We start from the raw sequence: 24,338 nt of genomic DNA on the forward strand, positions 1-24,338 counted from the left end.
TTTGCTCGCCTCTCCTTTTGCGCCGCCGCCCCGGCGTGGCTCCCTCCGAACCCCTGGCGCCCCTTGCCCCTCTTCTGCCGCCCAGCCAGCCGAAGGTACCCCTGGCCAGCGGCGGGTCAGCCGCCCGGCACTACAAGCTCGCAGCCCGGGCCGCACGCCAGGCCCGTCGGCCCCGGCTCCCCCCCACACCCTCTTCTCAGTCCTCTTCGCTCCCGCAGGCCGACAGCCCGCAGCCCTTCGCCGAGCCGCGGTCGCCGCCGTCGCCGCCGCTGCCATCGCCGCGCTCCCTCCCGCTCCCCGCCCCCGCCGCCCCCAAAGCCCAAGCCCAGGGCTGCCTGCCGGCGCAGGCCTCCACCAGGCTTTCTCCATCCCAGGACGTGCCGGTCCTTTGCACCTCGGCCCGAGCCCAGGGGACGACCATCCCTGTGCCTGCACCTGGGCCCCGAGACACAGGATAGGCGTGTCCTCCGGCAAACGGGATGCCCACCCGCCCCGCCCCACCGGGGGCCTCTGTCTCTGCTGGCAGGCACCTCGCCCCACACCCCCGCGCGCGCGCGCGCGCGCGCGCGCCCCCTCCCGTCTCCCACAAGAGCCAGGAGCCCTCGGTTCCCGCCGGCCGCAGTGGCCCCGACACACAGGGGAAAAAGAGCCGGGACAAACCAGGGGACGGAGAGAGCAGCACCCCAACACCCCGCACGCCCTCGGGCTCCAGGAGAGACCACCATGTCGGAGCCTGCCGACGAGACGAACGGTTCCTGAAGTGGGGAGTGAGGATTGAGAAGAAAATAGACAAGAGACAAAGATGGGATCGGGAGGGCGAGCAGTTCTGACTAGACTGCTGCGCCTGCTTGATTTTTCAGCATTCTTTTATACAGACAGAAACAGGAAGGTTACATAAAGCGGCTGAGGCAGCAAGTACAGATTAGTTATGTTTTTCCAAAGTTTGGCCCTGACTGTCTTTAGACCTTTTGAGATTGTCCCATTCCCAGAACAGCAGGTGTCTGTTTCTGTTTGTTCTTTATGCTTATCGGAGTTCCCCTCAGCCATCCTCCCAACCTCTGCTTGTAGTTACATTTTCTTAACGCTTGATGCTCCAGCTCCCCGCAATTCCCCCTTTTTTATTTTTTGAGATCGTGCCTGGCTTAGGTGGTCAGTACAGACATTCTCACTTACCCGTCATTGGATATCCTTCATCAAAGCGATCGACTCCTGTCTTAGGTTGTAAGACATCCACTGATCATTACCCGTCATTGGCTACCGATCTCCTTCGGGGTTAGACAGGGGCAGTGGCTTTTGGTTTATTAGCCATGTGGAGCCTTATTTTGTGAATTTCTCCATAAATATCTGTGACTATCCCCATCACAGCTTCTGTGATGCAGGGGAGGAAACATAGTATCAGGAGGATCACAACAGGCGGAATTACAAGGGGAGGGGGGCATAATTTGAAGCATTGAAGAGTATGATGGCAATACATTGTGAAAACTAGAGACAAGTTTGTTGAGAGTATCAGCTATATCGGTGTTTAAAGGAGAGGTCTCTTGCAGTGTCAAGACCTCTTTATGAAACTGGATAAGATCAAGAGTAACATTTTTTTCTTACACGGTCTGTGAGACTCGTACCTCATAGCAGAAAAATGTTTATTCCAATCACCCTTTGTCTGTTAACAGCCGAAGCATAAAGTCCCATGATGTCTTACCTTCTCAGGGTCAAGTCACCCATATTGTAACACTTCTGTTGAGATAAGTGGAGAGAACTGATCTTCATTGCCCTCATGACTTCTCTCACAATCAGGTGAGAGAGGAAAGCCAGAGACAGCAATGGCTTTTGCCAGGCAGGGGGAAGGGGAGGAAAGGCTCCTTTTTGGATCTTCTAAGGCAGCTCATTGGGGGTCCCCACTCGGTTCCGCCCGGCTTAGGTTGTATCTCCCGTGAGATATCTTACCCGTCTTTGGCTGCAAACCATCTTTGGGGGACCAGACAGAGAGACATAAGGTGTAAACACAAGAATGGAACAGTAGGGGGCGTGGATGGGTATCTACAGATGTCTTCTCTTCTGTGGGCTGTCGCTCATGGTATGGTTTAACACCGACCAGGAATTCACAAAGGTTTTTCTTCCGGACCTGGAGAAATACAAGCAAAGCCTCTTCCCCGTGTTATCTCGCGGGGAGAAGTAGGATCAGCTTCCCCACGTAATATTTTAAACAAAGGTTGTAATTCACCGGTTGTCAACCGCAACTGAGGTCTAATCCAGTTAATGCCTCCCAGTAGCTTTTGGAAATCATTTAACGTTTTTAAACAATCTCGCCGGATTTGTATTTTTTTGAGGCACAATGGCCTGAGGCATTAAACAATATCCCAGATAAGAGTAAGGAGGCACTTGCTGAATTTTTTCTGGGGCTATAACTAGCCCATAATTGTGGAGCTTTTCTTGTAAATGAGCAAAAGCAGCAAGCAACTTTGGTTCACAAGAGTGGGCAAGAAGTATGTCATCCGTGTAGTGGATGATGTAAATATCTGGAAATGTCCTTCGGGTAGGTTTTATTGCAGCTGATACAAGTTTTTGACATAATGTAGGGCTACTAGCCATTCCCTGAGGTAGCACTAGCCAATGATAGCTCTTAAAAGGTTCTTGTAAATTAACGGAAGGAACACTGAAAGCAAATCCAGGGCAGTCATCAGGATTTAAAGGTATAGTATAAAAACAATCTTTGAAGTCCAAAACAATTTTACATGTGTGTTTTGGTGTGGCTGCAGGACAGGGCAAGCCTGTCTGTAAGGCTCCCCTTCATTTCATGGTTTTATTAACTTTTTCTAAATCTTGTCATAATCTCTATCTACCAGATTTTTTTTTTTTTTTTTTTTTTTTTTTTTTTTTTTTAATAACAAAAATGGGAGAATTCCCGGGAGAATTGGAGGGGGCAATGTGTCCCTTTTTAAGTTGCCCCTGTACTAGCAGCTTGGCGGCTTGAATCTTTTTCGGTTGATAGGGGCCTCGGGCAGTGGATCTAGCCCTGCAACTACACTTGGAGGAGAGCTTCATTGTAACCCAGGCTTCTATTCTGATTGAGATTCTAATAAAGGCCCAGTCTGTTGAGCCTGGACTAATTGCATTTGAACAGAGAGGGAAGTGAGTGCAGCTTGTAATCTTTGCACCTCTGCTTCCCAGGGGGATCCAGTTTGGGTTGATCATTCTCAGAGTATCTGATTCCCTCGTGTCTAGGATCGATCACATCCCTAACCAAATTCCATAAGGAAAAAGTATCTACTGGTACTTCAGAGGGTCCACGAGCATCATAATATCCCTGTAAACGCTCTCTCACCTTTTCCCAAGTTTCTAAGTTTAAAGTCCCTTCTTCGGGGAACCAGGGACATATTTGTACTACAAATTCTAAAAATCGAAGCAACTGTGCTTCACTGGTTTTAACTCCTCTAGCTTTTAGCATGCTCCTTAACATGTGAGTAAACAGCCTTTTACTGTTACCCTGTCCCATTTTATTTTACTCCCGACTATGGTATCTCACCGCTTTCACTAACCTTATTCGACGCGTCTCGTTTGCAAGCGGAGTCCTTCACTGATTCCCCAGTAGTCAGGTCCCTGTTCGGGCGCCACTTGTCGGAGCCTGCCGACGAGACGAACGGTTCCTGAAGTGGGGAGTGAGGATTGAGAGAAAAAATTGGACAAGAGACAAAGATGGGATCGGGAGGGCGAGCAGTTCTGACTGGACTGCTGCGCCTGCTTGATTTTTCAGCATTCTTTTATACAGACAGAAACAAGAAGGTTACATAAAGCGGCTGAGGCAGCAAGTACAGATTAGTTATGTTTCTCCAAAGTTTGGCCCTGACTGTCTTTAGACCTTTTGAGATTGTCCCATTCCCAGAACAGCAGGTGTCTGTTTCTGTTTGTTCTTTATGCTTATCGGAGTTCCCCTCAGCCATCCTCCCAACCTCTGCTTGTAGTTACATTTTCTTAACCCTTGATGCTCCAGCTCCCCACACCACCACAAGGGGAAGAGCAGGCACGCAGGCACACAACCCTCACAACGAGGGTGCCTGGGGCTGCCACTCTCCGCCCGCGGGCGGGACCCTGGGCGGGGCTCGGAGCCCACCGGCACTCCGGAGACCCTGGCGGCCCGCCCCGGGGGCTTTGAGGGTGACTGCCAAAGCCCGGGCACTGCCTCCTTAGCGGAGCCCAGCCCCGGGCTCCACCACACACCGGTGGAGAAGCTGCCACCGCAACACAGCCTCAGTGCGTCCGTCCCAGTCCGTGTCCCAGCCTGTGCGTCCCCCCCACCCTCAACCTCCACCCCCTGTCCGTCTGGCTCTGCGACATGCCTGTTGGGCTGTGGCTCTCGCTCAGGAGCTCTCTCCCCGCGTGCCAGCCCCCTCTTTCTCTGTCTCTGTCCATGTCTCTCTGTACGTCTAGATACATACATGCACATATACGTGTATATTTCCATCTCGCTCCCTCCTCCTCCTCCTCCTCCTCCCCCCCCCCCCGTTCTGTCTGTCGGTCCCTGTCCTGCGGGGACTCTAGTCCCTCTGCCCGCACAAGAACGCAGGATATGGCGAGGCCAAGAAGGAACACCAACGGAGCCATGGATAGGGGTCTCATAGCACCATTTCTCACGGGCGGCTGGCTCGGAGACACAGCAAGCCGGAGCCGCACGATCCCCAACCTGCCGGCCGCTTCTCTGCCAACCAACCGACCCACCAACCGACCGACACGCCAAGCCGGCCAACTGCAATCCGCGCCCCTCTGCAATTTGCAGTCCACCATCCGCGCTTCCTAGCTTGGCCACCGCAGCTGTACCGGTGGCCTATGGCCAACTGGCAACAGCTGACGGCCAAGCGGTCACAGCTGATGACCGTGCACCACCCGAGGCAGCACCCCTCCACGCGAGGCCCAGAGCCTGGAAACGGCTCTCTGGGACTCTGTCGCCACAGTCCCCACCTGTCTCTCTCCGCCTCTCTCTTGCTCCGTCTCTGGCCTTCTCTCATCCTCTCTCTCACCTCCCTGGGTCAGGAGAGGTGACGTGTAGCCAGTGAAGGGACCGGAGATCGGGCGGGACGCTGGTCGCTGAGGAGGGGCGAGGGCCCGGACGGAAGGCTGTGTGACGAAGGGTGACGGCAGACTGGAGCCGCTGCACCCTGGTGGCACGGGTGGCTCCCCGTGGCTTTGGGCCAGTCGGTGGGGCCGGCCAGTGCCAGGGCCAGGGCCGCGCGTGCCTAGGGCCGGAGGGGCCTGAGAGGACCCTGCGACCCCCTCGCTTGCCACGAGCGGGGGACCGCAGAGCAGCCAGGCGGGTCTGGGGTGGTGGGGCTGGGGGTGGGGGTGAGCGGGGTTGGGGGGGGCGGGGTGTAAGCCGTACGGGGCCCGGGGAGTCCCAGGATGCCAGGGCGCCGAGACTTCTGTCACCGTCAGGGAAGTGACAGAGGCCCGTGGAGCCACGGGTGGCGCGGAGGGGCCTCGCTGCGGGCCAAGAGTAGCCCGCCGCCCACGCCGGCGGCGTCCGGGGGAGGCGGGGAGCAGGCGGGAGGCGCGGCGCCGGCGGAGCCGGCCCGCGAGGAGATGCTCGCCACCCGAGCGGCCCAGCAGCACGGCGCACGCTCACGAGGCAGGCCGGGAGCAGGCTCTTGGGGCGCCGGCAGCCGGGTCCCAGCGTCTACGGCCATACCACCCTGAACGCGCCCGATCTCGTCTGATCTCGGAAGCTAAGCAGGGTCGGGCCTGGTTAGTACTTGGATGGGAGACCGCCTGGGAATACCGGGTGCTGTAGGCTTTTGCTCGCCTCTCCTTTTGCGCCGCCGCCCCGGCGTGGCTCCCTCCGAACCCCTGGCGCCCCTTGCCCCTCTTCTGCCGCCCAGCCAGCCGAAGGTACCCCTGGCCAGCGGCGGGTCAGCCGCCCGGCACTACAAGCTCGCAGCCCGGGCCGCACGCCAGGCCCGTCGGCCCCGGCTCCCCCCCACACCCTCTTCTCAGTCCTCTTCGCTCCCGCAGGCCGACAGCCCGCAGCCCTTCGCCGAGCCGCGGTCGCCGCCGTCGCCGCCGCTGCCATCGCCGCGCTCCCTCCCGCTCCCCGCCCCCGCCGCCCCCAAAGCCCAAGCCCAGGGCTGCCTGCCGGCGCAGGCCTCCACCAGGCTTTCTCCATCCCAGGACGTGCCGGTCCTTTGCACCTCGGCCCGAGCCCAGGGGACGACCATCCCTGTGCCTGCACCTGGGCCCCGAGACACAGGATAGGCGTGTCCTCCGGCAAACGGGATGCCCACCCGCCCCGCCCCACCGGGGGCCTCTGTCTCTGCTGGCAGGCACCTCGCCCCACACCCCCGCGCGCGCGCGCGCGCGCGCGCGCCCCCTCCCGTCTCCCACAAGAGCCAGGAGCCCTCGGTTCCCGCCGGCCGCAGTGGCCCCGACACACAGGGGAAAAAGAGCCGGGACAAACCAGGGGACGGAGAGAGCAGCACCCCAACACCCCGCACGCCCTCGGGCTCCAGGAGAGACCACCATGTCGGAGCCTGCCGACGAGACGAACGGTTCCTGAAGTGGGGAGTGAGGATTGAGAAGAAAATAGACAAGAGACAAAGATGGGATCGGGAGGGCGAGCAGTTCTGACTAGACTGCTGCGCCTGCTTGATTTTTCAGCATTCTTTTATACAGACAGAAACAGGAAGGTTACATAAAGCGGCTGAGGCAGCAAGTACAGATTAGTTATGTTTTTCCAAAGTTTGGCCCTGACTGTCTTTAGACCTTTTGAGATTGTCCCATTCCCAGAACAGCAGGTGTCTGTTTCTGTTTGTTCTTTATGCTTATCGGAGTTCCCCTCAGCCATCCTCCCAACCTCTGCTTGTAGTTACATTTTCTTAACGCTTGATGCTCCAGCTCCCCGCAATTCCCCCTTTTTTATTTTTTGAGATCGTGCCTGGCTTAGGTGGTCAGTACAGACATTCTCACTTACCCGTCATTGGATATCCTTCATCAAAGCGATCGACTCCTGTCTTAGGTTGTAAGACATCCACTGATCATTACCCGTCATTGGCTACCGATCTCCTTCGGGGTTAGACAGGGGCAGTGGCTTTTGGTTTATTAGCCATGTGGAGCCTTATTTTGTGAATTTCTCCATAAATATCTGTGACTATCCCCATCACAGCTTCTGTGATGCAGGGGAGGAAACATAGTATCAGGAGGATCACAACAGGCGGAATTACAAGGGGAGGGGGGCATAATTTGAAGCATTGAAGAGTATGATGGCAATACATTGTGAAAACTAGAGACAAGTTTGTTGAGAGTATCAGCTATATCGGTGTTTAAAGGAGAGGTCTCTTGCAGTGTCAAGACCTCTTTATGAAACTGGATAAGATCAAGAGTAACATTTTTTTCTTACACGGTCTGTGAGACTCGTACCTCATAGCAGAAAAATGTTTATTCCAATCACCCTTTGTCTGTTAACAGCCGAAGCATAAAGTCCCATGATGTCTTACCTTCTCAGGGTCAAGTCACCCATATTGTAACACTTCTGTTGAGATAAGTGGAGAGAACTGATCTTCATTGCCCTCATGACTTCTCTCACAATCAGGTGAGAGAGGAAAGCCAGAGACAGCAATGGCTTTTGCCAGGCAGGGGGAAGGGGAGGAAAGGCTCCTTTTTGGATCTTCTAAGGCAGCTCATTGGGGGTCCCCACTCGGTTCCGCCCGGCTTAGGTTGTATCTCCCGTGAGATATCTTACCCGTCTTTGGCTGCAAACCATCTTTGGGGGACCAGACAGAGAGACATAAGGTGTAAACACAAGAATGGAACAGTAGGGGGCGTGGATGGGTATCTACAGATGTCTTCTCTTCTGTGGGCTGTCGCTCATGGTATGGTTTAACACCGACCAGGAATTCACAAAGGTTTTTCTTCCGGACCTGGAGAAATACAAGCAAAGCCTCTTCCCCGTGTTATCTCGCGGGGAGAAGTAGGATCAGCTTCCCCACGTAATATTTTAAACAAAGGTTGTAATTCACCGGTTGTCAACCGCAACTGAGGTCTAATCCAGTTAATGCCTCCCAGTAGCTTTTGGAAATCATTTAACGTTTTTAAACAATCTCGCCGGATTTGTATTTTTTTGAGGCACAATGGCCTGAGGCATTAAACAATATCCCAGATAAGAGTAAGGAGGCACTTGCTGAATTTTTTCTGGGGCTATAACTAGCCCATAATTGTGGAGCTTTTCTTGTAAATGAGCAAAAGCAGCAAGCAACTTTGGTTCACAAGAGTGGGCAAGAAGTATGTCATCCGTGTAGTGGATGATGTAAATATCTGGAAATGTCCTTCGGGTAGGTTTTATTGCAGCTGATACAAGTTTTTGACATAATGTAGGGCTACTAGCCATTCCCTGAGGTAGCACTAGCCAATGATAGCTCTTAAAAGGTTCTTGTAAATTAACGGAAGGAACACTGAAAGCAAATCCAGGGCAGTCATCAGGATTTAAAGGTATAGTATAAAAACAATCTTTGAAGTCCAAAACAATTTTACATGTGTGTTTTGGTGTGGCTGCAGGACAGGGCAAGCCTGTCTGTAAGGCTCCCCTTCATTTCATGGTTTTATTAACTTTTTCTAAATCTTGTCATAATCTCTATCTACCAGATTTTTTTTTTTTTTTTTTTTTTTTTTTTTTTTTTTAATAACAAAAATGGGAGAATTCCCGGGAGAATTGGAGGGGGCAATGTGTCCCTTTTTAAGTTGCCCCTGTACTAGCAGCTTGGCGGCTTGAATCTTTTTCGGTTGATAGGGGCCTCGGGCAGTGGATCTAGCCCTGCAACTACACTTGGAGGAGAGCTTCATTGTAACCCAGGCTTCTATTCTGATTGAGATTCTAATAAAGGCCCAGTCTGTTGAGCCTGGACTAATTGCATTTGAACAGAGAGGGAAGTGAGTGCAGCTTGTAATCTTTGCACCTCTGCTTCCCAGGGGGATCCAGTTTGGGTTGATCATTCTCAGAGTATCTGATTCCCTCGTGTCTAGGATCGATCACATCCCTAACCAAATTCCATAAGGAAAAAGTATCTACTGGTACTTCAGAGGGTCCACGAGCATCATAATATCCCTGTAAACGCTCTCTCACCTTTTCCCAAGTTTCTAAGTTTAAAGTCCCTTCTTCGGGGAACCAGGGACATATTTGTACTACAAATTCTAAAAATCGAAGCAACTGTGCTTCACTGGTTTTAACTCCTCTAGCTTTTAGCATGCTCCTTAACATGTGAGTAAACAGCCTTTTACTGTTACCCTGTCCCATTTTATTTTACTCCCGACTATGGTATCTCACCGCTTTCACTAACCTTATTCGACGCGTCTCGTTTGCAAGCGGAGTCCTTCACTGATTCCCCAGTAGTCAGGTCCCTGTTCGGGCGCCACTTGTCGGAGCCTGCCGACGAGACGAACGGTTCCTGAAGTGGGGAGTGAGGATTGAGAGAAAAAATTGGACAAGAGACAAAGATGGGATCGGGAGGGCGAGCAGTTCTGACTGGACTGCTGCGCCTGCTTGATTTTTCAGCATTCTTTTATACAGACAGAAACAAGAAGGTTACATAAAGCGGCTGAGGCAGCAAGTACAGATTAGTTATGTTTCTCCAAAGTTTGGCCCTGACTGTCTTTAGACCTTTTGAGATTGTCCCATTCCCAGAACAGCAGGTGTCTGTTTCTGTTTGTTCTTTATGCTTATCGGAGTTCCCCTCAGCCATCCTCCCAACCTCTGCTTGTAGTTACATTTTCTTAACCCTTGATGCTCCAGCTCCCCACACCACCACAAGGGGAAGAGCAGGCACGCAGGCACACAACCCTCACAACGAGGGTGCCTGGGGCTGCCACTCTCCGCCCGCGGGCGGGACCCTGGGCGGGGCTCGGAGCCCACCGGCACTCCGGAGACCCTGGCGGCCCGCCCCGGGGGCTTTGAGGGTGACTGCCAAAGCCCGGGCACTGCCTCCTTAGCGGAGCCCAGCCCCGGGCTCCACCACACACCGGTGGAGAAGCTGCCACCGCAACACAGCCTCAGTGCGTCCGTCCCAGTCCGTGTCCCAGCCTGTGCGTCCCCCCCACCCTCAACCTCCACCCCCTGTCCGTCTGGCTCTGCGACATGCCTGTTGGGCTGTGGCTCTCGCTCAGGAGCTCTCTCCCCGCGTGCCAGCCCCCTCTTTCTCTGTCTCTGTCCATGTCTCTCTGTACGTCTAGATACATACATGCACATATACGTGTATATTTCCATCTCGCTCCCTCCTCCTCCTCCTCCTCCTCCCCCCCCCCCCGTTCTGTCTGTCGGTCCCTGTCCTGCGGGGACTCTAGTCCCTCTGCCCGCACAAGAACGCAGGATATGGCGAGGCCAAGAAGGAACACCAACGGAGCCATGGATAGGGGTCTCATAGCACCATTTCTCACGGGCGGCTGGCTCGGAGACACAGCAAGCCGGAGCCGCACGATCCCCAACCTGCCGGCCGCTTCTCTGCCAACCAACCGACCCACCAACCGACCGACACGCCAAGCCGGCCAACTGCAATCCGCGCCCCTCTGCAATTTGCAGTCCACCATCCGCGCTTCCTAGCTTGGCCACCGCAGCTGTACCGGTGGCCTATGGCCAACTGGCAACAGCTGACGGCCAAGCGGTCACAGCTGATGACCGTGCACCACCCGAGGCAGCACCCCTCCACGCGAGGCCCAGAGCCTGGAAACGGCTCTCTGGGACTCTGTCGCCACAGTCCCCACCTGTCTCTCTCCGCCTCTCTCTTGCTCCGTCTCTGGCCTTCTCTCATCCTCTCTCTCACCTCCCTGGGTCAGGAGAGGTGACGTGTAGCCAGTGAAGGGACCGGAGATCGGGCGGGACGCTGGTCGCTGAGGAGGGGCGAGGGCCCGGACGGAAGGCTGTGTGACGAAGGGTGACGGCAGACTGGAGCCGCTGCACCCTGGTGGCACGGGTGGCTCCCCGTGGCTTTGGGCCAGTCGGTGGGGCCGGCCAGTGCCAGGGCCAGGGCCGCGCGTGCCTAGGGCCGGAGGGGCCTGAGAGGACCCTGCGACCCCCTCGCTTGCCACGAGCGGGGGACCGCAGAGCAGCCAGGCGGGTCTGGGGTGGTGGGGCTGGGGGTGGGGGTGAGCGGGGTTGGGGGGGGCGGGGTGTAAGCCGTACGGGGCCCGGGGAGTCCCAGGATGCCAGGGCGCCGAGACTTCTGTCACCGTCAGGGAAGTGACAGAGGCCCGTGGAGCCACGGGTGGCGCGGAGGGGCCTCGCTGCGGGCCAAGAGTAGCCCGCCGCCCACGCCGGCGGCGTCCGGGGGAGGCGGGGAGCAGGCGGGAGGCGCGGCGCCGGCGGAGCCGGCCCGCGAGGAGATGCTCGCCACCCGAGCGGCCCAGCAGCACGGCGCACGCTCACGAGGCAGGCCGGGAGCAGGCTCTTGGGGCGCCGGCAGCCGGGTCCCAGCGTCTACGGCCATACCACCCTGAACGCGCCCGATCTCGTCTGATCTCGGAAGCTAAGCAGGGTCGGGCCTGGTTAGTACTTGGATGGGAGACCGCCTGGGAATACCGGGTGCTGTAGGCTTTTGCTCGCCTCTCCTTTTGCGCCGCCGCCCCGGCGTGGCTCCCTCCGAACCCCTGGCGCCCCTTGCCCCTCTTCTGCCGCCCAGCCAGCCGAAGGTACCCCTGGCCAGCGGCGGGTCAGCCGCCCGGCACTACAAGCTCGCAGCCCGGGCCGCACGCCAGGCCCGTCGGCCCCGGCTCCCCCCCACACCCTCTTCTCAGTCCTCTTCGCTCCCGCAGGCCGACAGCCCGCAGCCCTTCGCCGAGCCGCGGTCGCCGCCGTCGCCGCCGCTGCCATCGCCGCGCTCCCTCCCGCTCCCCGCCCCCGCCGCCCCCAAAGCCCAAGCCCAGGGCTGCCTGCCGGCGCAGGCCTCCACCAGGCTTTCTCCATCCCAGGACGTGCCGGTCCTTTGCACCTCGGCCCGAGCCCAGGGGACGACCATCCCTGTGCCTGCACCTGGGCCCCGAGACACAGGATAGGCGTGTCCTCCGGCAAACGGGATGCCCACCCGCCCCGCCCCACCGGGGGCCTCTGTCTCTGCTGGCAGGCACCTCGCCCCACACCCCCGCGCGCGCGCGCGCGCGCGCGCGCCCCCTCCCGTCTCCCACAAGAGCCAGGAGCCCTCGGTTCCCGCCGGCCGCAGTGGCCCCGACACACAGGGGAAAAAGAGCCGGGACAAACCAGGGGACGGAGAGAGCAGCACCCCAACACCCCGCACGCCCTCGGGCTCCAGGAGAGACCACCATGTCGGAGCCTGCCGACGAGACGAACGGTTCCTGAAGTGGGGAGTGAGGATTGAGAAGAAAATAGACAAGAGACAAAGATGGGATCGGGAGGGCGAGCAGTTCTGACTAGACTGCTGCGCCTGCTTGATTTTTCAGCATTCTTTTATACAGACAGAAACAGGAAGGTTACATAAAGCGGCTGAGGCAGCAAGTACAGATTAGTTATGTTTTTCCAAAGTTTGGCCCTGACTGTCTTTAGACCTTTTGAGATTGTCCCATTCCCAGAACAGCAGGTGTCTGTTTCTGTTTGTTCTTTATGCTTATCGGAGTTCCCCTCAGCCATCCTCCCAACCTCTGCTTGTAGTTACATTTTCTTAACGCTTGATGCTCCAGCTCCCCGCAATTCCCCCTTTTTTATTTTTTGAGATCGTGCCTGGCTTAGGTGGTCAGTACAGACATTCTCACTTACCCGTCATTGGATATCCTTCATCAAAGCGATCGACTCCTGTCTTAGGTTGTAAGACATCCACTGATCATTACCCGTCATTGGCTACCGATCTCCTTCGGGGTTAGACAGGGGCAGTGGCTTTTGGTTTATTAGCCATGTGGAGCCTTATTTTGTGAATTTCTCCATAAATATCTGTGACTATCCCCATCACAGCTTCTGTGATGCAGGGGAGGAAACATAGTATCAGGAGGATCACAACAGGCGGAATTACAAGGGGAGGGGGGCATAATTTGAAGCATTGAAGAGTATGATGGCAATACATTGTGAAAACTAGAGACAAGTTTGTTGAGAGTATCAGCTATATCGGTGTTTAAAGGAGAGGTCTCTTGCAGTGTCAAGACCTCTTTATGAAACTGGATAAGATCAAGAGTAACATTTTTTTCTTACACGGTCTGTGAGACTCGTACCTCATAGCAGAAAAATGTTTATTCCAATCACCCTTTGTCTGTTAACAGCCGAAGCATAAAGTCCCATGATGTCTTACCTTCTCAGGGTCAAGTCACCCATATTGTAACACTTCTGTTGAGATAAGTGGAGAGAACTGATCTTCATTGCCCTCATGACTTCTCTCACAATCAGGTGAGAGAGGAAAGCCAGAGACAGCAATGGCTTTTGCCAGGCAGGGGGAAGGGGAGGAAAGGCTCCTTTTTGGATCTTCTAAGGCAGCTCATTGGGGGTCCCCACTCGGTTCCGCCCGGCTTAGGTTGTATCTCCCGTGAGATATCTTACCCGTCTTTGGCTGCAAACCATCTTTGGGGGACCAGACAGAGAGACATAAGGTGTAAACACAAGAATGGAACAGTAGGGGGCGTGGATGGGTATCTACAGATGTCTTCTCTTCTGTGGGCTGTCGCTCATGGTATGGTTTAACACCGACCAGGAATTCACAAAGGTTTTTCTTCCGGACCTGGAGAAATACAAGCAAAGCCTCTTCCCCGTGTTATCTCGCGGGGAGAAGTAGGATCAGCTTCCCCACGTAATATTTTAAACAAAGGTTGTAATTCACCGGTTGTCAACCGCAACTGAGGTCTAATCCAGTTAATGCCTCCCAGTAGCTTTTGGAAATCATTTAACGTTTTTAAACAATCTCGCCGGATTTGTATTTTTTTGAGGCACAATGGCCTGAGGCATTAAACAATATCCCAGATAAGAGTAAGGAGGCACTTGCTGAATTTTTTCTGGGGCTATAACTAGCCCATAATTGTGGAGCTTTTCTTGTAAATGAGCAAAAGCAGCAAGCAACTTTGGTTCACAAGAGTGGGCAAGAAGTATGTCATCCGTGTAGTGGATGATGTAAATATCTGGAAATGTCCTTCGGGTAGGTTTTATTGCAGCTGATACAAGTTTTTGACATAATGTAGGGCTACTAGCCCTTCCCTGAGGTAGCACTAGCCAATGATAGCTCTTAAAAGGTTCTTGTAAATTAACGGAAGGAACACTGAAAGCAAATCCAGGGCAGTCATCAGGATTTAAAGGTATAGTATAAAAACAATCTTTGAAGTCCAAAACAATTTTACATGTGTGTTTTGGTGTGGCTGCAGGACAGGGCAAGCCTGTCTGTAAGGCTCCCCTTCATTTCATGGTTTTATTAACTTTTTCTAAATCTTGTCATAATCTCTATCTACCAGATTTTTTTTTTTTTTTTTTTTTTTTTAATAACAAAAATGGGAGAATTCCCGGGAGAATTGGAGGGGGCAATGTGTCCCTTTTTAAGTTGCCCCTGTACTAGCAGCTTGGCGGCTTGAATCTTTTTCGGTTGATAGGGGCCTCGGGCAGTGGATCTAGCCCTGCAACTACACTTGGAGGAGAGCTTCATTGTAACCCAGGCTTCTATTCTGATTGAGATTCTAATAAAGGCCCAGTCTGTTGAGCCTGGACTAATTGCATTTGAACAGAGAGGGAAGTGAGTGCAGCTTGTAATCTTTGCACCTCTGCTTCCCAGGGGGATCCAGTTTGGGTTGATCATTCTCAGAGTATCTGATTCCCTCGTGTCTAGGATCGATCACATCCCTAACCAAATTCCATAAGGAAAAAGTATCTACTGGTACTTCAGAGGGTCCACGAGCATCATAATATCCCTGTAAACGCTCTCTCACCTTTTCCCAAGTTTCTAAGTTTAAAGTCCCTTCTTCGGGGAACCAGGGACATATTTGTACTACAAATTCTAAAAATCGAAGCAACTGTGCTTCACTGGTTTTAACTCCTCTAGCTTTTAGCATGCTCCTTAACATGTGAGTAAACAGCCTTTTACTGTTACCCTGTCCCATTTTATTTTACTCCCGACTATGGTATCTCACCGCTTTCACTAACCTTATTCGACGCGTCTCGTTTGCAAGCGGAGTCCTTCACTGATTCCCCAGTAGTCAGGTCCCTGTTCGGGCGCCACTTGTCGGAGCCTGCCGACGAGACGAACGGTTCCTGAAGTGGGGAGTGAGGATTGAGAGAAAAAATTGGACAAGAGACAAAGATGGGATCGGGAGGGCGAGCAGTTCTGACTGGACTGCTGCGCCTGCTTGATTTTTCAGCATTCTTTTATACAGACAGAAACAAGAAGGTTACATAAAGCGGCTGAGGCAGCAAGTACAGATTAGTTATGTTTCTCCAAAGTTTGGCCCTGACTGTCTTTAGACCTTTTGAGATTGTCCCATTCCCAGAACAGCAGGTGTCTGTTTCTGTTTGTTCTTTATGCTTATCGGAGTTCCCCTCAGCCATCCTCCCAACCTCTGCTTGTAGTTACATTTTCTTAACCCTTGATGCTCCAGCTCCCCACACCACCACAAGGGGAAGAGCAGGCACGCAGGCACACAACCCTCACAACGAGGGTGCCTGGGGCTGCCACTCTCCGCCCGCGGGCGGGACCCTGGGCGGGGCTCGGAGCCCACCGGCACTCCGGAGACCCTGGCGGCCCGCCCCGGGGGCTTTGAGGGTGACTGCCAAAGCCCGGGCACTGCCTCCTTAGCGGAGCCCAGCCCCGGGCTCGACCACACACCGGTGGAGAAGCTGCCACCGCAACACAGCCTCAGTGCGTCCGTCCCAGTCCGTGTCCCAGCCTGTGCGTCCCCCCCACCCTCAACCTCCACCCCCTGTCCGTCTGGCTCTGCGACATGCCTGTTGGGCTGTGGCTCTCGCTCAGGAGCTCTCTCCCCGCGTGCCAGCCCCCTCTTTCTCTGTCTCTGTCCATGTCTCTCTGTACGTCTAGATACATACATGCACATATACGTGTATATTTCCATCTCGCTCCCTCCTCCTCCTCCTCCTCCTCCCCCCCCCCCCCCGTTCTGTCTGTCGGTCCCTGTCCTGCGGGGACTCTAGTCCCTCTGCCCGCACAAGAACGCAGGATATGGCGAGGCCAAGAAGGAACACCAACGGAGCCATGGATAGGGGTCTCATAGCACCATTTCTCACGGGCGGCTGGCTCGGAGACACAGCAAGCCGGAGCCGCACGATCCCCAACCTGCCGGCCGCTTCTCTGCCAACCAACCGACCCACCAACCGACCGACACGCCAAGCCGGCCAACTGCAATCCGCGCCCCTCTGCAATTTGCAGTCCACCATCCGCGCTTCCTAGCTTGGCCACCGCAGCTGTACCGGTGGCCTATGGCCAACTGGCAACAGCTGACGGCCAAGCGGTCACAGCTGATGACCGTGCACCACCCGAGGCAGCACCCCTCCACGCGAGGCCCAGAGCCTGGAAACGGCTCTCTGGGACTCTGTCGCCACAGTCCCCGCCTGTCTCTCTCCGCCTCTCTCTTGCTCCGTCTCTGGCCTTCTCTCATCCTCTCTCTCACCTCCCTGGGTCAGGAGAGGTGACGTGTAGCCAGTGAAGGGACCGGAGATCGGGCGGGACGCTGGTCGCTGAGGAGGGGCGAGGGCCCGGACGGAAGGCTGTGTGACGAAGGGTGACGGCAGACTGGAGCCGCTGCACCCTGGTGGCACGGGTGGCTCCCCGTGGCTTTGGGCCAGTCGGTGGGGCCGGCCAGTGCCAGGGCCAGGGCCGCGCGTGCCTAGGGCCGGAGGGGCCTGAGAGGACCCTGCGACCCCCTCGCTTGCCACGAGCGGGGGACCGCAGAGCAGCCAGGCGGGTCTGGGGTGGTGGGGCTGGGGGTGGGGGTGAGCGGGGTTGGGGGGGGCGGGGTGTAAGCCGTACGGGGCCCGGGGAGTCCCAGGATGCCAGGGCGCCGAGACTTCTGTCACCGTCAGGGAAGTGACAGAGGCCCGTGGAGCCACGGGTGGCGCGGAGGGGCCTCGCTGCGGGCCAAGAGTAGCCCGCCGCCCACGCCGGCGGCGTCCGGGGGAGGCGGGGAGCAGGCGGGAGGCGCGGCGCCGGCGGAGCCGGCCCGCGAGGAGATGCTCGCCACCCGAGCGGCCCAGCAGCACGGCGCACGCTCACGAGGCAGGCCGGGAGCAGGCTCTTGGGGCGCCGGCAGCCGGGTCCCAGCGTCTACGGCCATACCACCCTGAACGCGCCCGATCTCGTCTGATCTCGGAAGCTAAGCAGGGTCGGGCCTGGTTAGTACTTGGATGGGAGACCGCCTGGGAATACCGGGTGCTGTAGGCTTTTGCTCGCCTCTCCTTTTGCGCCGCCGCCCCGGCGTGGCTCCCTCCGAACCCCTGGCGCCCCTTGCCCCTCTTCTGCCGCCCAGCCAGCCGAAGGTACCCCTGGCCAGCGGCGGGTCAGCCGCCCGGCACTACAAGCTCGCAGCCCGGGCCGCACGCCAGGCCCGTCGGCCCCGGCTCCCCCCCACACCCTCTTCTCAGTCCTCTTCGCTCCCGCAGGCCGACAGCCCGCAGCCCTTCGCCGAGCCGCGGTCGCCGCCGTCGCCGCCGCTGCCATCGCCGCGCTCCCTCCCGCTCCCCGCCCCCGCCGCCCCCAAAGCCCAAGCCCAGGGCTGCCTGCCGGCGCAGGCCTCCACCAGGCTTTCTCCATCCCAGGACGTGCCGGTCCTTTGCACCTCGGCCCGAGCCCAGGGGACGACCATCCCTGTGCCTGCACCTGGGCCCCGAGACACAGGATAGGCGTGTCCTCCGGCAAACGGGATGCCCACCCGCCCCGCCCCACCGGGGGCCTCTGTCTCTGCTGGCAGGCACCTCGCCCCACACCCCCGCGCGCGCGCGCGCGCGCGCGCGCCCCCTCCCGTCTCCCACAAGAGCCAGGAGCCCTCGGTTCCCGCCGGCCGCAGTGGCCCCGACACACAGGGGAAAAAGAGCCGGGACAAACCAGGGGACGGAGAGAGCAGCACCCCAACACCCCGCACGCCCTCGGGCTCCAGGAGAGACCACCATGTCGGAGCCTGCCGACGAGACGAACGGTTCCTGAAGTGGGGAGTGAGGATTGAGAAGAAAATAGACAAGAGACAAAGATGGGATCGGGAGGGCGAGCAGTTCTGACTAGACTGCTGCGCCTGCTTGATTTTTCAGCATTCTTTTATACAGACAGAAACAGGAAGGTTACATAAAGCGGCTGAGGCAGCAAGTACAGATTAGTTATGTTTTTCCAAAGTTTGGCCCTGACTGTCTTTAGACCTTTTGAGATTGTCCCATTCCCAGAACAGCAGGTGTCTGTTTCTGTTTGTTCTTTATGCTTATCGGAGTTCCCCTCAGCCATCCTCCCAACCTCTGCTTGTAGTTACATTTTCTTAACGCTTGATGCTCCAGCTCCCCGCAATTCCCCCTTTTTTATTTTTTGAGATCGTGCCTGGCTTAGGTGGTCAGTACAGACATTCTCACTTACCCGTCATTGGATATCCTTCATCAAAGCGATCGACTCCTGTCTTAGGTTGTAAGACATCCACTGATCATTACCCGTCATTGGCTACCGATCTCCTTCGGGGTTAGACAGGGGCAGTGGCTTTTGGTTTATTAGCCATGTGGAGCCTTATTTTGTGAATTTCTCCATAAATATCTGTGACTATCCCCATCACAGCTTCTGTGATGCAGGGGAGGAAACATAGTATCAGGAGGATCACAACAGGCGGAATTACAAGGGGAGGGGGGCATAATTTGAAGCATTGAAGAGTATGATGGCAATACATTGTGAAAACTAGAGACAAGTTTGTTGAGAGTATCAGCTATATCGGTGTTTAAAGGAGAGGTCTCTTGCAGTGTCAAGACCTCTTTATGAAACTGGATAAGATCAAGAGTAACATTTTTTTCTTACACGGTCTGTGAGACTCGTACCTCATAGCAGAAAAATGTTTATTCCAATCACCCTTTGTCTGTTAACAGCCGAAGCATAAAGTCCCATGATGTCTTACCTTCTCAGGGTCAAGTCACCCATATTGTAACACTTCTGTTGAGATAAGTGGAGAGAACTGATCTTCATTGCCCTCATGACTTCTCTCACAATCAGGTGAGAGAGGAAAGCCAGAGACAGCAATGGCTTTTGCCAGGCAGGGGGAAGGGGAGGAAAGGCTCCTTTTTGGATCTTCTAAGGCAGCTCATTGGGGGTCCCCACTCGGTTCCGCCCGGCTTAGGTTGTATCTCCCGTGAGATATCTTACCCGTCTTTGGCTGCAAACCATCTTTGGGGGACCAGACAGAGAGACATAAGGTGTAAACACAAGAATGGAACAGTAGGGGGCGTGGATGGGTATCTACAGATGTCTTCTCTTCTGTGGGCTGTCGCTCATGGTATGGTTTAACACCGACCAGGAATTCACAAAGGTTTTTCTTCCGGACCTGGAGAAATACAAGCAAAGCCTCTTCCCCGTGTTATCTCGCGGGGAGAAGTAGGATCAGCTTCCCCACGTAATATTTTAAACAAAGGTTGTAATTCACCGGTTGTCAACCGCAACTGAGGTCTAATCCAGTTAATGCCTCCCAGTAGCTTTTGGAAATCATTTAACGTTTTTAAACAATCTCGCCGGATTTGTATTTTTTTGAGGCACAATGGCCTGAGGCATTAAACAATATCCCAGATAAGAGTAAGGAGGCACTTGCTGAATTTTTTCTGGGGCTATAACTAGCCCATAATTGTGGAGCTTTTCTTGTAAATGAGCAAAAGCAGCAAGCAACTTTGGTTCACAAGAGTGGGCAAGAAGTATGTCATCCGTGTAGTGGATGATGTAAATATCTGGAAATGTCCTTCGGGTAGGTTTTATTGCAGCTGATACAAGTTTTTGACATAATGTAGGGCTACTAGCCATTCCCTGAGGTAGCACTAGCCAATGATAGCTCTTAAAAGGTTCTTGTAAATTAACGGAAGGAACACTGAAAGCAAATCCAGGGCAGTCATCAGGATTTAAAGGTATAGTATAAAAACAATCTTTGAAGTCCAAAACAATTTTACATGTGTGTTTTGGTGTGGCTGCAGGACAGGGCAAGCCTGTCTGTAAGGCTCCCCTTCATTTCATGGTTTTATTAACTTTTTCTAAATCTTGTCATAATCTCTATCTACCAGATTTTTTTTTTTTTTTTTTTTTTTTTTTTTTTTTTTTAATAACAAAAATGGGAGAATTCCCGGGAGAATTGGAGGGGGCAATGTGTCCCTTTTTAAGTTGCCCCTGTACTAGCAGCTTGGCGGCTTGAATCTTTTTCGGTTGATAGGGGCCTCGGGCAGTGGATCTAGCCCTGCAACTACACTTGGAGGAGAGCTTCATTGTAACCCAGGCTTCTATTCTGATTGAGATTCTAATAAAGGCCCAGTCTGTTGAGCCTGGACTAATTGCATTTGAACAGAGAGGGAAGTGAGTGCAGCTTGTAATCTTTGCACCTCTGCTTCCCAGGGGGATCCAGTTTGGGTTGATCATTCTCAGAGTATCTGATTCCCTCGTGTCTAGGATCGATCACATCCCTAACCAAATTCCATAAGGAAAAAGTATCTACTGGTACTTCAGAGGGTCCACGAGCATCATAATATCCCTGTAAACGCTCTCTCACCTTTTCCCAAGTTTCTAAGTTTAAAGTCCCTTCTTCGGGGAACCAGGGACATATTTGTACTACAAATTCTAAAAATCGAAGCAACTGTGCTTCACTGGTTTTAACTCCTCTAGCTTTTAGCATGCTCCTTAACATGTGAGTAAACAGCCTTTTACTGTTACCCTGTCCCATTTTATTTTACTCCCGACTATGGTATCTCACCGCTTTCACTAACCTTATTCGACGCGTCTCGTTTGCAAGCGGAGTCCTTCACTGATTCCCCAGTAGTCAGGTCCCTGTTCGGGCGCCACTTGTCGGAGCCTGCCGACGAGACGAACGGTTCCTGAAGTGGGGAGTGAGGATTGAGAGAAAAAATTGGACAAGAGACAAAGATGGGATCGGGAGGGCGAGCAGTTCTGACTGGACTGCTGCGCCTGCTTGATTTTTCAGCATTCTTTTATACAGACAGAAACAAGAAGGTTACATAAAGCGGCTGAGGCAGCAAGTACAGATTAGTTATGTTTCTCCAAAGTTTGGCCCTGACTGTCTTTAGACCTTTTGAGATTGTCCCATTCCCAGAACAGCAGGTGTCTGTTTCTGTTTGTTCTTTATGCTTATCGGAGTTCCCCTCAGCCATCCTCCCAACCTCTGCTTGTAGTTACATTTTCTTAACCCTTGATGCTCCAGCTCCCCACACCACCACAAGGGGAAGAGCAGGCACGCAGGCACACAACCCTCACAACGAGGGTGCCTGGGGCTGCCACTCTCCGCCCGCGGGCGGGACCCTGGGCGGGGCTCGGAGCCCACCGGCACTCCGGAGACCCTGGCGGCCCGCCCCGGGGGCTTTGAGGGTGACTGCCAAAGCCCGGGCACTGCCTCCTTAGCGGAGCCCAGCCCCGGGCTCCACCACACACCGGTGGAGAAGCTGCCACCGCAACACAGCCTCAGTGCGTCCGTCCCAGTCCGTGTCCCAGCCTGTGCGTCCCCCCCACCCTCAACCTCCACCCCCTGTCCGTCTGGCTCTGCGACATGCCTGTTGGGCTGTGGCTCTCGCTCAGGAGCTCTCTCCCCGCGTGCCAGCCCCCTCTTTCTCTGTCTCTGTCCATGTCTCTCTGTACGTCTAGATACATACATGCACATATACGTGTATATTTCCATCTCGCTCCCTCCTCCTCCTCCTCCTCCTCCCCCCCCCCCCGTTCTGTCTGTCGGTCCCTGTCCTGCGGGGACTCTAGTCCCTCTGCCCGCACAAGAACGCAGGATATGGCGAGGCCAAGAAGGAACACCAACGGAGCCATGGATAGGGGTCTCATAGCACCATTTCTCACGGGCGGCTGGCTCGGAGACACAGCAAGCCGGAGCCGCACGATCCCCAACCTGCCGGCCGCTTCTCTGCCAACCAACCGACCCACCAACCGACCGACACGCCAAGCCGGCCAACTGCAATCCGCGCCCCTCTGCAATTTGCAGTCCACCATCCGCGCTTCCTAGCTTGGCCACCGCAGCTGTACCGGTGGCCTATGGCCAACTGGCAACAGCTGACGGCCAAGCGGTCACAGCTGATGACCGTGCACCACCCGAGGCAGCACCCCTCCACGCGAGGCCCAGAGCCTGGAAACGGCTCTCTGGGACTCTGTCGCCACAGTCCCCACCTGTCTCTCTCCGCCTCTCTCTTGCTCCGTCTCTGGCCTTCTCTCATCCTCTCTCTCACCTCCCTGGGTCAGGAGAGGTGACGTGTAGCCAGTGAAGGGACCGGAGATCGGGCGGGACGCTGGTCGCTGAGGAGGGGCGAGGGCCCGGACGGAAGGCTGTGTGACGAAGGGTGACGGCAGACTGGAGCCGCTGCACCCTGGTGGCACGGGTGGCTCCCCGTGGCTTTGGGCCAGTCGGTGGGGCCGGCCAGTGCCAGGGCCAGGGCCGCGCGTGCCTAGGGCCGGAGGGGCCTGAGAGGACCCTGCGACCCCCTCGCTTGCCACGAGCGGGGGACCGCAGAGCAGCCAGGCGGGTCTGGGGTGGTGGGGCTGGGGGTGGGGGTGAGCGGGGTTGGGGGGGGCGGGGTGTAAGCCGTACGGGGCCCGGGGAGTCCCAGGATGCCAGGGCGCCGAGACTTCTGTCACCGTCAGGGAAGTGACAGAGGCCCGTGGAGCCACGGGTGGCGCGGAGGGGCCTCGCTGCGGGCCAAGAGTAGCCCGCCGCCCACGCCGGCGGCGTCCGGGGGAGGCGGGGAGCAGGCGGGAGGCGCGGCGCCGGCGGAGCCGGCCCGCGAGGAGATGCTCGCCACCCGAGCGGCCCAGCAGCACGGCGCACGCTCACGAGGCAGGCCGGGAGCAGGCTCTTGGGGCGCCGGCAGCCGGGTCCCAGCGTCTACGGCCATACCACCCTGAACGCGCCCGATCTCGTCTGATCTCGGAAGCTAAGCAGGGTCGGGCCTGGTTAGTACTTGGATGGGAGACCGCCTGGGAATACCGGGTGCTGTAGGCTTTTGCTCGCCTCTCCTTTTGCGCCGCCGCCCCGGCGTGGCTCCCTCCGAACCCCTGGCGCCCCTTGCCCCTCTTCTGCCGCCCAGCCAGCCGAAGGTACCCCTGGCCAGCGGCGGGTCAGCCGCCCGGCACTACAAGCTCGCAGCCCGGGCCGCACGCCAGGCCCGTCGGCCCCGGCTCCCCCCCACACCCTCTTCTCAGTCCTCTTCGCTCCCGCAGGCCGACAGCCCGCAGCCCTTCGCCGAGCCGCGGTCGCCGCCGTCGCCGCCGCTGCCATCGCCGCGCTCCCTCCCGCTCCCCGCCCCCGCCGCCCCCAAAGCCCAAGCCCAGGGCTGCCTGCCGGCGCAGGCCTCCACCAGGCTTTCTCCATCCCAGGACGTGCCGGTCCTTTGCACCTCGGCCCGAGCCCAGGGGACGACCATCCCTGTGCCTGCACCTGGGCCCCGAGACACAGGATAGGCGTGTCCTCCGGCAAACGGGATGCCCACCCGCCCCGCCCCACCGGGGGCCTCTGTCTCTGCTGGCAGGCACCTCGCCCCACACCCCCGCGCGCGCGCGCGCGCGCGCGCGCCCCCTCCCGTCTCCCACAAGAGCCAGGAGCCCTCGGTTCCCGCCGGCCGCAGTGGCCCCGACACACAGGGGAAAAAGAGCCGGGACAAACCAGGGGACGGAGAGAGCAGCACCCCAACACCCCGCACGCCCTCGGGCTCCAGGAGAGACCACCATGTCGGAGCCTGCCGACGAGACGAACGGTTCCTGAAGTGGGGAGTGAGGATTGAGAAGAAAATAGACAAGAGACAAAGATGGGATCGGGAGGGCGAGCAGTTCTGACTAGACTGCTGCGCCTGCTTGATTTTTCAGCATTCTTTTATACAGACAGAAACAGGAAGGTTACATAAAGCGGCTGAGGCAGCAAGTACAGATTAGTTATGTTTTTCCAAAGTTTGGCCCTGACTGTCTTTAGACCTTTTGAGATTGTCCCATTCCCAGAACAGCAGGTGTCTGTTTCTGTTTGTTCTTTATGCTTATCGGAGTTCCCCTCAGCCATCCTCCCAACCTCTGCTTGTAGTTACATTTTCTTAACGCTTGATGCTCCAGCTCCCCGCAATTCCCCCTTTTTTATTTTTTGAGATCGTGCCTGGCTTAGGTGGTCAGTACAGACATTCTCACTTACCCGTCATTGGATATCCTTCATCAAAGCGATCGACTCCTGTCTTAGGTTGTAAGACATCC

General features: G+C 56.1%; 4 non-coding genes across 4 annotated transcripts; all 4 read left to right on the plus strand.

The window, feature by feature from the left end:
* Nucleotides 1-5,660: 5,660 nt before the first annotated feature.
* LOC148757416 (5S ribosomal RNA) lies at nt 5,661-5,779 on the plus strand. The gene has a single exon (XR_016022323.1). It is a non-coding gene; the product is annotated as a 5S ribosomal RNA (ribosomal RNA).
* A 5,659-nt stretch (nt 5,780-11,438) lies between these two features.
* On the plus strand, nt 11,439-11,557 carry LOC148757417 (5S ribosomal RNA). Its single transcript, XR_016022324.1, has one exon. It is a non-coding gene; the product is annotated as a 5S ribosomal RNA (ribosomal RNA).
* A 5,651-nt stretch (nt 11,558-17,208) lies between these two features.
* On the plus strand, nt 17,209-17,327 carry LOC148757418 (5S ribosomal RNA). The gene has a single exon (XR_016022325.1). It is a non-coding gene; the product is annotated as a 5S ribosomal RNA (ribosomal RNA).
* Nucleotides 17,328-22,987: 5,660 nt separating this feature from the next.
* Nucleotides 22,988-23,106, plus strand: LOC148757419 (5S ribosomal RNA). Its single transcript, XR_016022249.1, has one exon. It is a non-coding gene; the product is annotated as a 5S ribosomal RNA (ribosomal RNA).
* Nucleotides 23,107-24,338: the final 1,232 nt, after the last annotated feature.

The sequence above is a fragment of the Rhinolophus sinicus genome, chromosome 8 (assembly GCF_057876585.1).
Source record: "Rhinolophus sinicus isolate RSI-liver-muscle chromosome 8, RSI-T2T, whole genome shotgun sequence".
In the NCBI taxonomy this organism is placed as follows: domain Eukaryota; kingdom Metazoa; phylum Chordata; class Mammalia; order Chiroptera; family Rhinolophidae; genus Rhinolophus; species Rhinolophus sinicus.